Source organism: Gavialis gangeticus, unplaced genomic scaffold (assembly GCF_001723915.1).
Source record: "Gavialis gangeticus isolate Ggan-Ray unplaced genomic scaffold, GavGan_comp1, whole genome shotgun sequence".
In the NCBI taxonomy this organism is placed as follows: domain Eukaryota; kingdom Metazoa; phylum Chordata; order Crocodylia; family Gavialidae; genus Gavialis; species Gavialis gangeticus.
Genome location: NW_017728997.1, coordinates 8,610,098 through 8,620,392, shown reverse-complemented (window position 1 = coordinate 8,620,392; position 10,295 = coordinate 8,610,098). Strand labels below are relative to the sequence as shown.

Sequence of the window (10,295 nt, the reverse complement as noted above, 5' to 3'; positions counted from 1 at the left end):
TTTTTTTTTTTTTTTTTTTTTTTTTTTTTTTTACATACAACTGTATAAATATTACATGATTACAAATAATCTGTTTTAGCTCATTTATTCCGATTGCCCTTCTTTGTACTCTTCATTGGTTTTCACACATTAATCCTATTCACAGTATTTCAGTATTTAATTCAGGGCTAGCAGCAAAAATATTGGCCCTCTAGCAATGAAATCCTATGGAAATCAGTAGGAGTTAGCATATTCCTGGTCACTATTTCTGTTAGAATTCCTGCCATTGGTCCATGATCTCTTAACAATACTCAATATTTTTTATTTTATTCACAATCTCCACATTTTTCCCCTACCTCATCATATCCTCTGGCTATTTCTCTCACTTTTTGTGGTATAGCTCTGATCCTTTGCCTCATTTGCAGTTAGAAGAGACCTCAAAGGTCACTTGGGCAACTCAGTCTAGCTCCCTGCCTGAATGCTACTCCTTATCCAGTGCTTATCCAGCCACTTTTTGACAACCTCCAACAAAGGAAATTCCACAAACTCCCCTAGGCCGTTTGTCCTACTGCTTCAGTGTTCTATCAGTAAGGCTGTTCTTCCCGATAGCTGTCTTATATTTCTACTTCCACCTGTGCTTTAAGATAAGAGCCCATAGATTTGAGCTCCTTGGTTCTGTTCATGACATTTTGCAACTGAACTCAGTCCAAAGTCATGGCTTTCCTTTGGGCAGCCAGAAATCGTAGGTGTCTGCATATCCAATCCAGGGCTAAAGCTACCCTTTTCATTAGCATTCATTCCATGTGAGTGGGCACATCTACATATGTGCTTTAATGTGCATGGGTGCTTGTACACATAATGGGCTTTAATCCTCATTAAATTAAATAGGTTTCTTAAATTTAAAAATGATTTATTTTAGAGCGTTGCATCAATGTTTGCACATAATAGCTTTTACAATGAACTAAGCTCAGTTGGCAATTCCTAGTGAATTCCAGCAGGGCAACTGCATAACAATCCACCCCACTAATCTCTTTGGTACTTAATTACAGCAGGAGATGCTGGCAAACAGTAATCCCCTCACTCCTGAAACACACACCTTCCTCCTCCAAGCTGTAGCTGCCTGCAGGAGCCCCAAGCCAAGCTGCAGTTGCCTGTACAGTCATCCAGCTGTGCCCCCTGTGCCTTCCTGCCTGTGGATACCCAAAGGGTGCACTTACTGACAGCAGTGCCTTACTCCATAATCTGCCCCTGGTTCCATCAAAGAATTCAGAACTGCTTGGGTGCCTAAAGGGTGCACCCTGCAGTGTTTTCATTTGCCCTTCAGAGCAAATGGCCCCTCCCACTCACAGGACTCTCCAGGTCCAAACAGGCTAGGTCTAAACAGGCTAGGTCCAAAATACTCCCCAGGTCCAAAGTGAGAGGTATCATATTAAATTCATTTATTTTTCATTGTGAAGGTATTCCCTCCCAACCCAAGCTGCCCTGCAGTTATTTACCAGAATTACTGGTTCTACGAGTTTTTCCTGGCCCCTTGCTGGTCTCTCTGCCAGCTTCTGTTAATTTAGTGTTAATTAACCATATTCTGCCTTCAGCCTTGCTCTTTGGGCAGTGCAGGGGGATGGAGTGAGGCCAGGCTGTGATCAAGGAAAATGGGGGGGGGGGGCTTGTTTTTTTCCCTGTATATGTTTCATTTAACCTGTTATGTTGAAACTTTACTCCTGCTTCCCCTCCTCTTCGCTTGCTGCCAACTGCAGCACCCATCCCAGAACTGAAGAACTGAAGGGCCAGCCCAGCCCACATGGCTCCAACCCCTCTCAGGGTGCTCTGTCTCTCATGTGAAGTGAGTTTGCTGGTTCTCAGCCCTAGCAGGCAGGTGGCTCCAGCAAGCCAGGATAGGGGGTCTCCAGGGTATGGTTGTCTGCTCTCCTTGCCCACTCAGTTGGTCTCCTTTTTTGCCAGCTTCTACTTCCAGTTCAGCTCCACACTCATTTTACCAATCTACTGCCTACTCCAACCCCACAGTGTACCTTGTCCCTCTGTATTGAACTATATGGTTTCATTATCTCAGTGCCAGAAGGACAGGGGGTGGGTCACTGAGAGCTCAAAACTGACAAGCTCCCTGCTCTCAGTTCCAGAGTCAAAATGGGGAAAGTCCAGCCTCACCCCTGTAGGCCTGGACAGGAGCATGGTAAATTGGTCTATGGGGATGGTGACTACTTAGTCACTCTGTGTTGGTTGGTGCGTGTGCAGTCAGCACTGGGCACAACAAGAGACTTGAGTATATCCTGTACACACAGAATCTTTGGAGATTTTAGGTGTGAAGTATCTACAGAGCATATGGAAACTCAGCTTTCAAAGATGTATAACTTGGCCATATTTAGACAGGTTTGCATGGGATTAACAAAGACTACTTTGACGTCACATGTCAGGCCCCTACTCTGGAGTATTGGGCTAGGGACAGACATTACACATAAACCAGTTTAAATGATCATAAACTGGTTTAAACCTGTAACAGGACATAAGTTCAGTACACATAAACCAGTTTCGAAGTGGCTGAAACTGTTTTAAGATAAACCTAGTTCAATGTAGTATCAGACTTAACTGATTTGGGTCAAACCAATTTATGCAATGTCTGTCTCAGACCCCTTACTGGTTTAAGTTAAACCAGAGATCGCCAGCATCCCAGATGCTTTGCAGCCCTGGACTGGGCTGGTCTGAGCTATCTGCTTCAGAAAACAGGGCTGGCCCTACCCCTCAGTGGGCTGATAAATGCTGTGTTATCAGCTCCTTGGTGGCTCCCTTGCCTGTCAGGTCTGCAGACAGTATGAAGAGGCAGGGAGAGGGAGACTGAAAAACTCAGTATCATCAACAGATGCATGCACTGCACACCTCCCTTTGCCTCATAGTGCTAGTCCACGGCTGGGATCTGGCAACACTCCCACCCCTTGCGCAGTGAGCAGGGAAAAGCCTGGGACAGGGCAGGCAGGGTGGGGGTTTACACCCCTCCCTAATCAGAGCATCCTGTCAGGGCCTGATCATGCCCCACCCTCTCAGCTCAGCACTGTGGAAGGGGAGGAAGGGCTGCTCTAGCACCCCCTGGCTTCTAGCCTGAGCCCCCGCAGGCATGTGCTGACATTTCCTCAGTCCAGAAGGACTGTCTGGGAAGTTGTAAACCAGCTCTACCTAGGCATGTTAGACTAACTTGCAAAGGTTGAATCAATTCAGGCTCAGGCTTTTTGAATGCCTGTCCCTAGCTTTGGGGTGCTAAAGCTTCCAAATAAAAGGTCACTGGAGGGCAATGTGGGGGAGGTGGGGTTTAACATTGAAACAGTTTGTTTTCCCCTACCTTTCTGCCCAGGAGAAGCTGAGTTATTTTGGCTGAATTCTTCCAAAACCTTGCAGCCAGAGGAAGATATGCAACACATTAGCTATAACTCTGATTTGTTGAAGTTTAGCACTGGTGAGCAACTGAAAGTAAGGCCTTATAATAGGAAATGTCTGGCAACCTTTAGTAATAGGTGGCATGCTACCAGGTCTGCCTTTAATTCAAACTATTACCCTTTCTACCTCTACATCCGAATGGTCCATTTCTAATATCACCATTATTTCCACTGTAATTTGTAAACCTAATTCTTGTAACTTAAAAATATTGCTACTTATATACACAACGGTGCCGCTTATGTCAGTGCTCAAATAAATAATTGATGGTAACGTAAACTTTGTTTTTTACATTGGTGGTAATGACTTGCTGCAGTATCAACATCATTGCTAGTAATATAAACAGTACAGCTACTAAAACACACACAACATTCACTCATTTCTTATAGTGTGATGCTGCTAAAAGTAATATTGGAGCATATTTAGTAGGACTGGATGTAGCTCATGATCTGCTGGGCCTGATCCCATAAGGTGTGGAGTAGCTTCAAGTTCTGTGGAAATCAGTGAAAGCTGAGGGGTCTCCGCATCTTCACAGATCAGGCCTCTCATAAATATTTGTTACAGAATCAGTTCTGTGGCTTTAGCAGTGAGCGGGCACAGGCTTCATTCTTCTTAGTTCAAAAAAGTATATATCAAATTAAACAGCAGTGCAGGTAGCAATGTATGTCTACAGTGCTAACTGCAGTGCAGTATAAAGACTCACAGGCTAGCTATAAATGAAGTAAGCAGGGCAGCATGTCACCTTACAGACTAAATCAGAGAACCATGGGTTTTCATAGGCTACAGCCCATTTCATCAGATGCTACTCATATTTGGAGTATATGATGAAGTAGGCTGTAGCATAAAAAAGCTCATGCTTCTCTGAATAAGTTAGTCTATAAGGTGCCACGCTACCATGTAATCTGCAAAATAGAAATATCAAAGGGAAAGAAAAACCATAGGAAAGGTCCTTGGCATATTACATCTTCGAAGTCAGAGGCAGACGTGAGTTAGTGAATCCATTTGCATGCCAATGATGAGAGGTAATTTTATTATCTATATTCTAGAAGTGAGGAGTCTTGATACAGGGATTTCTTCTGAGGATGCAGAGTGAAAAGTTGCTCTGGGCATGTCTGCACTGTCCCTAGGTAGGTAACCTCTGCAGACCCTTTGTTGGGCTCTACTCCCTAACCGAAGATTCATCTCCTAATTCCCATATCTTCTAACACAGGGAACAACTGTAGATTATATCTTTTATCATAACAGACTTAGTGCATGAGTGCTCAGCAACTCAGGAGCACCAGGAATCTTGTGGCAAAGACACAGGCAGGCAAAGCAGGGTCTTTGGGTAGTTGCGATATCTTTTATTAGACCAACTAAATAGTTGGAAAAAAGTTCTTGGTAAGGTTTCAGACACAAACAACTTTCTTGAAGTGGGAATCTGCTGCTGTTCTTAGATGGTAAAAAAGAAGCTGTGAAAATGTAACTAGGTAGAAGTTTGGAAGACAATGAATAGAGATAGGAGGTGGGGTGGGGAAGGGAGGGAAAAGTGTGAAATAATGCAGATAAGGTTCTTTGGGTATATCTTTATATATGAAGAATGCAGGACCTTCCGCTAAGGACTGATTACCTGGTGTGACAAACACAGATGCTTGGGAGATTTCTGGGTTCAGCAGGGCTGGACATACCATGAGACATGTCTTGGCTTTCCCCCCGCAGAAGAGGAACCAAGTGCTTCTGCATGCAAAAAGGGCCAAGTTTAAGAAATCCTCGTTGAATTTCAAGAAGGTTGGAGTTTGGGGTGAAGGCTCAGGAAAGTTCTCATCCCCATTTGTTATCTCTTTCCCATTACCTATTCAATAAAAAGGTGACCACTGCTTTGCTATGGTAAAGTCTGTACGATTGGTCCTGCAGCTGTCAATATGCACTCCAGGCTGGATCCTCGCGTCCTCTGGCTTAAGCCATTCATTTGTTTTACAAATTCACCTGAAATGGGGAAAAAATGGTAGAACCAGCAATTCTGGTAAAAAACTACAGGTTAGCTTGGCAATTGAAATGTCTTCTAATTTCTAATCGAAACACATTTATAATCATTAAAATATCTACTGATATATATATATATATATATATATTAAGGACTTCCAAGTGAGGTGGTGCTGTCCCCTACTTTGAAGGTCTTTAAGAAGAAACTGGACAAACACCTGGCTGGGGTCATCTAACCCCAGCGCTCTTTCCTGCCAGTGCAGGGGGTTGCACTCAATGCTGTACTGAGGTCCTTTCTGACCCTAAAAATCTATGAAATCTATGACAATATTCCCTCAGAGAACACTTCCTTTCTAACAGTTGTTATCCAACTGGAGACCTTTAGTTCCTCTTTAATCAAAAACTTCATGAAGTTCTTCAAAGTCTCTAAATATATCCAAGAAATATTGTGAAAAATAGGTTTTATAATTTTAAAGCTGAATTTATTTTTCTTGCTTTCTGGCTGTTTTTGAAGCAGTTCTTTATATACAGAATTCATTAATTTAACTGCAACTGCTCCGTTTCTCACCCTTCCTGGGCTAGCCAGTAGGAACTAAACCAATAGATAAGTCCTGAACTTGCAATTGTATTAACGTGTGAGAATCCTGTTGCACTGCCCTAGAGTAGGGTTACCATCCACCTGGGTTTTCCTGGATATGTCCCCTTTTTTGGACCCTGTCCTTGTGTCTGGGTGGGTTTTTAAACTGAGAGCAAATGTCTGGGTTTCTGCTCTTCCTCTGCTTTCCCGGGCTGTTTGCTTAGGACAGGGAGCAGCAGGCAAAGTGATTGTCAGGGGTCATGTGCTCCCCATGAGGCCCCGGTAAGCCGCTCTCCAGTAAAGAGATACTCTGGATGTGTGTGTGTGCCAACATGTGCGTGCAAGCACACACGTGGGAGCTGCTTGGGCAACAGGGTTGGGGGGGCTGGTGCTGTGGGTTGGGTGTGAGAGGCACCGGCAGTGCTGGAGGGCAGAGGGATGTGGGTCCAGAGTGTGGGACACCAGCAGGGCTGGGAGGCAGAGGGCAATAGGCTGGGAGTGAGGAGAGGATGGGGGCAGAGGCTTAGGAGTGCGGGGCAGAGGCAGGGCATGAGCATATCACCGCCCCTCCACCACAGTCATATGCCCTTCTCCCTGTCTTCCCCCTTTCCCCCTCACAGGTGTCTTCTTTTTTGATACTGGCATATGGTAACCCTACATACAGTTCATATAAGCAAAAAGCTCTGTCCATGTAGATATAATTACAGGTTTGGGGTGGGGGGGAAGGCACAGATGTCTGTGCAGGTAGGTGAGCAGAAGATTGATTCATGCTGTGGTGAGCTGCTGTACCTAGTGTCTGAAAATCAACATGACACAGAAATACCAGCAAATTGCAGGCATCCTCTTTGTCTCCAATTGGCTAATCCAAACCACACCGGTGGACAAAGGGGTGGGCTACACAACAGTTACAGTGCCATCTGGTGGACAAAGGGGCTCATTATATGTCTTTGAGTGCCTTTCTATTTGCACGCAACAAATCCATGGATGCAACGTTTTAATTTGCAGTGACCCAGACTAAACTACGTTGGGATGAGTTTTATTTTAAAATGCCAGGAAAACCCACATGTACAAACTGTAACTCTGTTGAACAGTGAGAAAGGGCCAATTTCATTATGTATACAAGAGCCCATTTTAATGCGCATTGAAGTGTCATGTAAAAACATGCTTTTTTACTGAATGCGCATTAAAATAGGTTAATGAACATTAAGCATTATGTTAAAAGTGTGCTCTTTGGTTAATACATATTAAGCCAGGCTAATGCACATTTTCTTAGTACCTCACAATGAACGTACTAGATTTAATGCACATTAACTAAAGTCTATTATTGCACATGTAGACGCACCCAGTAGAGCACTGTTTGCCCACTGCTAGTTCAAATGAATGAAGAAGAAAACAAATAAAAGGCATATTTTCTTTGACTTCTTACCACTTTCACTGGCTTGCTATATTATAGCTGGTCTGGTCTCAGGCATGGTGACAAGCAAGACAAGTGAAAAAAAAATTGCAAAATGACAGATCTAAGTAGAGATTGTTCATTTGCTTTTATATCTCTGTAACATTTTAGGAATGGGTAGGCAACAGTGGGCACGTCTACATGTGTACTGGACTGCGCAGTAACTACCATTACTGCGCAGTCCCACTACTGCATGGGTAGTTTTCGATGCTACTGTGGAGTAGCATCGGTGCACGGTTCATGCCTGCCGACACTATGTTGCTGTAGCATCTTATGTAGGGGCGCCCAGTGGGCCATATAGATATGGTATGCCAGAAAACATATCCAAAAAGCGGATCCCAAGACTGCAAGAGTGCCACATGCTCAGTCCCAAAGACTCAGATTTTACGCTCAGGGTGCTGGCAAGGTATTGACGGCAGCTATAAAATACCGCTAAGCTTCACTTCATTTACATAATTCTCCATCATGTAACAACTCGATGTTTCAGCCTAGTAAGTATATAAACAATATGCAGGATTTGAATACAGCTGAGCGATGCTGTTTGCATCTGGATTAGGTTAGGCTAAAGCTTTATGCTGAATCAGAGACAAGGTCTAGATTCCAATCTGCCTGCAGAAAAAAATCGTATGAGCTGTTTGATTAGGGTTTTCCTGCTGCACTATTACAGGCCATTGTATGACTGCCATTAACTGGGCCTTGGCAGCTAACATTTATTTGGTGTTTCAGAAACAACTCAGGATGCCGGGTGTTTCCCTAAAAGAAATCTTTTTGGATGTTGTAAGCCAGGTTCCAATGTACTTCGCTGCAAAGTGTATCACAGCAAACACGCTCTCTTCTCCCTGCCAACAAGGACATTTGCTTTTCATTGCAGGGCTCCGGCCCCTTGGCTGTTGTGACAATACGGTGTGTATCCAAATTCTAAGAAAAGTAAGGCAGGTCCCTTTTGTATGAATTAAGTTTCTGTTTGAATTTTGGCCCAGTGGAAAGTTGGCTGCTCATTTCACTAAAACAGATTTGGAATACTAAACAGTTAATTGGTTTAAGTACTCTGCAAAGAGTCAAAAGGCAATGTTTAAAGGCATTGAAGAAGAGCAATGATTTTTTTCATAGAGCTATGCATTTCATCCATAGGTGACAGAGGGAGTTTTGACTGGAAGTTTTCAATGGTGTGCACAGGCAGCATTTTAAAAGAACGGTGATGAATTTATATGATTTGTCTTGGTGTTTTTCCTAAGACCTGTATTTTCTTAGACCTTATTCACAACTTCCTGGATGTGATGGAAAAGTTTGCATTAAACTAATGGATTGCTAGAGATCTGATGCAATGCCCATTGAAAGTCAATGAAAAAGCTCTCCTCTTCTCTTAGGACTGGATTGGGCCCTTGGCATAATGTAGGGGAATAGATTTGACAACATTTCTATTGGGGAACTCCCAGGTAGCACATCCTATGCGACAGCTACTCCATCTCGGCAAAGAGCATAGCACATTTTTGTTTCTGTGGCTGCCCCATGTGAAATCAGGGTTTCAATTTGACTTTGTCTCTTCAGGCTGTGATTCATGTCAGGGGTGTTAGGAGGTAGCCAGGACTGTGCGTGCAGTCATATCAGAGCTCACCCAGTGTGACAGTCCACAGAGGAGGGAAGACTCCCTCTTCTCCCTCTATAGCTGGCACACTTAAGCAACACTTGCAATGCTGCAACACAATAAGCTCTTTCTCTTCCAGTGTTTCAGTTTTGCCTGAGAAACAGTTTTAAATTGTAGCCTGGAGATTTTTTCTTTTCCATTCCCAATGTCCCGTAGTAAACAAGTCCAGCATAGCAGAAACGTTAGAGCTATTTTTGGCCTTCCTGTAATTCCTCAGAGTGGCGAGGTTTCAGCGATGGATCTAGTTCTGACTGTACCTTTATCTTTAGCTTTATTCAACAACAAGGTCTGGTACACAATTTGGAAAGGAGATGATCTCGATAACTTTCTGTAGCATTTTGAAGATGATAAAACAGTGAAGAATCAGAGTCAAGCTGAGGATGAAATTCCTGCCAAATATCTGTGCTTGTACCAGGTAGTGACATTAGGAAATACTTTTCTTGCTTCCAGTCAGTCTAGGACTGTTACAATATCCTGCATACCAGCAAAGAGCCAAATGCCAATGGGTCTCTTCTCTAGATATTAATATGAAAAAACAACATTAGTAGATTCTATAATTTTTTTTCTTAACAAAATCACTTTCTGTTGGTGGTTGCTGCTTCACTGAAATCATAATCCTTTGTGAATTGAGAAAGATTCCCAGAGGTCGGTCTTGGGGTCAGTCCTGGGGATGGTTTTGTTCAATACCTTCATTAACCATCTGGACGGTGAGATGGATTGTACCCTCAGCAAGTTCATGGTTGACACCAAGCTGGGGGGGTGTAGTAGATATGCTGGGGGGGGGTAGGGCTAGGATTCAGAGTGACTTAAACAGATTGGAGGATTGGGCCAAAAGAAATCTCATGAGATTCAACAAGGACAAAGTCCTGCACTGAGGGCTGAACAATCCCATGCACCAGTACAGGCTGGGGGCTGACTGGCTGGGCAGCAGCTCTGCAGAAAAGGGCTTGGGGGTGACAGTGGACAATAAGTTGAATATGAGCCAACAGTGTGCCCTTGTTGTCAAGAAGGCTAATGGCATTCTGGGCTGCATTAGTAGGAACATTGCCAGCAGGTCAAGGGAAGTAATTATTCCCCTCTATTCTGTACTGGTGAGGCCACATCTGGAGAACTGTGTTCAGTTTTGGTCCATCTGCCATAGAACAGATGTGGACAAATTGGAGAGAGACCAGCAGAGGGCAACAAAAATGGTGAGGGGGCTGGGGCACTTGACTTCTGAGGAGATGCTGAGGGAAAATGAA

The 10,295-nt window shown here is 43.8% G+C and overlaps 1 long non-coding RNA gene across 1 annotated transcript in view; it reads right to left on the bottom strand.

The window, feature by feature from the left end:
• Positions 1 to 3,306: 3,306 nt before the first annotated feature.
• Positions 3,307 to 10,295, bottom strand: part of LOC109288886 — a 24,680-nt gene continuing 17,691 nt past the window's right edge. Inside the window, exon 4 of the long non-coding RNA XR_002095238.1 lies at positions 3,307 to 3,548. This is a non-coding gene — a long non-coding RNA (uncharacterized LOC109288886). The remainder of the gene's footprint in view (positions 3,549 to 10,295) is intronic.